The sequence below is a fragment of the Mastomys coucha genome, unplaced genomic scaffold (genome assembly GCF_008632895.1).
Source record: "Mastomys coucha isolate ucsf_1 unplaced genomic scaffold, UCSF_Mcou_1 pScaffold5, whole genome shotgun sequence".
Classification (NCBI taxonomy): domain Eukaryota; kingdom Metazoa; phylum Chordata; class Mammalia; order Rodentia; family Muridae; genus Mastomys; species Mastomys coucha.
The window spans coordinates 8,425,582-8,428,891 of record NW_022196911.1 but is presented as its reverse complement, the minus strand read 5'-3'; positions in this window follow the sequence as shown (position 1 = coordinate 8,428,891).

Genomic DNA, 3,310 nt, shown 5'->3' with positions numbered 1-3,310 from the left:
GGGGGGGGGGGGGGGGGACCCACCTCTTCCTGGGCTCTTGGAAGGTGCTAAGCATCATTAAAACACTGTTAAAATCTGTCAAAATTGCTAGCAATGTTAGTAGGATGGCTTTTCCCCCATACTGATGTTTGGGATTTTTTGTTTTGTTTTGTTTTAAGGGTTTTTTGTTTCTTTGTTTTGTTTGTTTGTTTGTTTTTGTTTTTGAAACAGGATTTTTCTGTAGGTTTCTCTGTCTTGGAACTCAATTTGTAGACCAGGCTAGCCTCGAACTCACAGAGATCTACCTACTTCTGTCTCTCAAATGCTGGGATTAAAGTCGTGCGATACCACACACGGCCTGTTTTTGTTGTTGTTGGTTTTGTTTGTTTGTTTGTTTGTTTGTTGTTTTTTAAAATGTGTATGAGTATTTGTCTATATGTATGTTTGTGTGTCACATTGATGCCTGGTGCTCGAAGAAAGCCTGCTTCATTTCCTTAGCCTACACTACGAACGTAGACAAGCAGAGTCTCCTCAAGTCAGGCGTGGTGGCAATCCTAGCCACTTGGAAGGTAGAGGTAAGAAGATCGCGAATTTGAGGCTAGCCTTGACTTTAGAAAAAAGAAAGAAAAGAAAACTCACGAGAAGGCTTTAGGTAGGCCCTACTGTTGCAGTATGGGAGTGGGGGTTTGGAGGTACATTGAAGGTGTTTGGGGTATGGCCAGGCTAAGGAGTTACAAATGATTGTGGGCTGCCATGTGGGTGCTGGGAACCAACCTAAGTCCTCTGCAAGAGCAGCCCAGTGCTCTTAAGTGCCGAACCATCTCTCTAGCCCCAATATTTGTTGTATTTGTTTGTTTGTTTGTTTGTTTGTTTTTGAGAAGTCTCCCTACATAGTTCCAGGCTCTCCTGGAACTCACTAAGTAGACTAAGCTGGCCTCAGACTCAGATATCTGCCTGTTCCTGCCTCCCAAGTGCTACAATTAAAGGTACTTTGTTTTGTTTTGAGACAAAGTATCATACCATAGCCCAGGCTAGCCTAGAAATTACTTTGTAGTCCAGGCTAGCTTTATAAACTTTGCCAATCTTCTTGTCTCTGCCTCCCAATTGTTACGTTTATAGGTATGAGCCACCACACCCTCCTATGCTGAACATGGGCAGTTTGACTCATGTTGGGCTTTCCCTTGCCCTCCTGGCTGCCTTAAAGATGCTATCACAAAGGTCAGAAGGGAAGCCCTCCCCCTGGTGGCCGAGTGAGGAATTACTGTAATTGGTACCAAAGGGACAAAACTGGAATTAATCCTTCATTTAGTACAGATGTGATGTGACTGGTACACAACACACACACACACACACACACACACACACACACTTCTCCATCTACATAAGGTACTTGGTAAACTGTCTAGGAAACACCTTCAATGTACCTCCAAACCCCCACTCCCATACTGCAAAAGTAGGGCCTACCTAAAGCCTTCTCGTGAGTTTTCTTCTCTTTCTTTTTTTTAAAGTCAAGGCTAGCCTCAAATTCCTGTTCTTCTTACCTCTACCTTCCAAGTGGCTAGGATTGCCACCACGCCTGACTTGAGTAGACTCTGCTTGTCTACGTTCGTAGTGTAGGCTAAGGAAACGAAGCAGAAATGTGAATACATGAGGTGCCACTGGCAGCTGGCACTGGCTGCCACTGTAGAGGGTGTGCAGCTACTAGCATGAAGAAGATGATCTGGGGAGGGGGAGGGGAGATGGCCACAGTCAGAATCATAGGCTTAGCAGCCGATGTGAAGCCCAGAGGCAGCAGGCAGGATTGTTCTCTCTCCTTCCAAACTTCTCATAGCACCCCCCACAATAGCAAGACTTAAAAATTCCATAGAGCAGAAATGCTCAGAGCCTTCCCTGTGCTGGGATTCCAGGTAGGCAGCCACCATTCCACCCTCTGACTAATGAGTCTAGCAACTATGAGAACTCAGTGAATAGAATCATATGATGTTTGTCTTTTTACTAACCCCTTTTACATCCAGGGTTGCTTCAGAGTTCATCGCTGGTCAAGCATGGGTCAGAACCCCTGTCTCCTCAAAGGCTGACTCTGTATGTATATTAGAAGTTTCGGCTTGCATTCCCTGCTATACATATGGACCACATCTTGCTTATCTGTCCCTCTCTGACAGGCACTATTCTAGAAATGAGGATGCTAGACTCTCTTTGAGTCTCTCGGTCTGTTAGGGAATGGACCCAGAAAAATGACTGGATTCCATGGTATCCTAGATTTAACTTTTGGGGGACCTTCCAGGATGCTTTTCACAGTGGCTGTACTCATTCCTATTGCTATTGCTAGCTGAGCCCTCCCTTGTTGTACACACCTGGACAAGCAAGGGTGACAGGGAGACCATCTGGAATGTAAGGCCCCCGGCTCATTTCGTTGGTGATGTAACCCAGCATGGGATTCACTGTTAGTGTTGAGACTTTTCCTAATTAGGGTCCTCCACTTTCCCTTGCATGGTTGTTTCTTAATGAGCCCTGTGTGATGGTCCTCAACATCCCCCCTGTTGTTTATGACGGTCTGCCAGACCTAATATGTTTTTAGCCATTTAGAGCCGGCCTACTTTACAAAGCTCATAGAACTATGCCCAACATCTCCTAACAGCATTTGTATATTAGACAAACGCTGTTCTATAAGAGATACTGTATAAGTCTGGCTTCTCCAGAGAAATAGATCCAAAAGAATATATAAATGTGTGTACATATAATAGACATACAGACATATGTGTGTGCTAATATAGTGTATATACATTAATAAAGCATATAGCATGTGTATATAATAGATACATCATACATATATGCATGCATACATATTAACACATGGCATAGTTATGGAGGCTGAGAATTCCCAGGGTGTGCATTTGGCACTCAGTAAGCTGGAGACCGGCAGAGCCCTGAGGCACGAGAAGGCCACTGTCCCTAGCTCAAAGAGTCAGGCAGACCCCAAGTTCTCTCTTTAAATCTTCCTTCCTGGGGCTTGCGGCAGATTGAATGGGGCCTGGCTACTTGAGAGAGAACATATTGCCCAACTCAGTCTGCAGACTCATGATTTCATCCAGCAATCTCCTCATACGGTACAGATTAATATTTAGCTAAATGCTTGAGCTGCCTAAGTCAGTCAGCCTCCACAGGTTCCTAACTGCCCTGCTCCTTTGAAATCCTCTGGTCTAGAGCCTCCCCATGACAAACTTAATCTCCCATTCTCCTTGGCCAGAGGAGTTTCCTTGTCCTCTTCGGGTGGCCTCCCTGATTACAGTCTCTGGAGGTCCTCTTTTTTTTTTTTTTTTTTTTTTTTTTT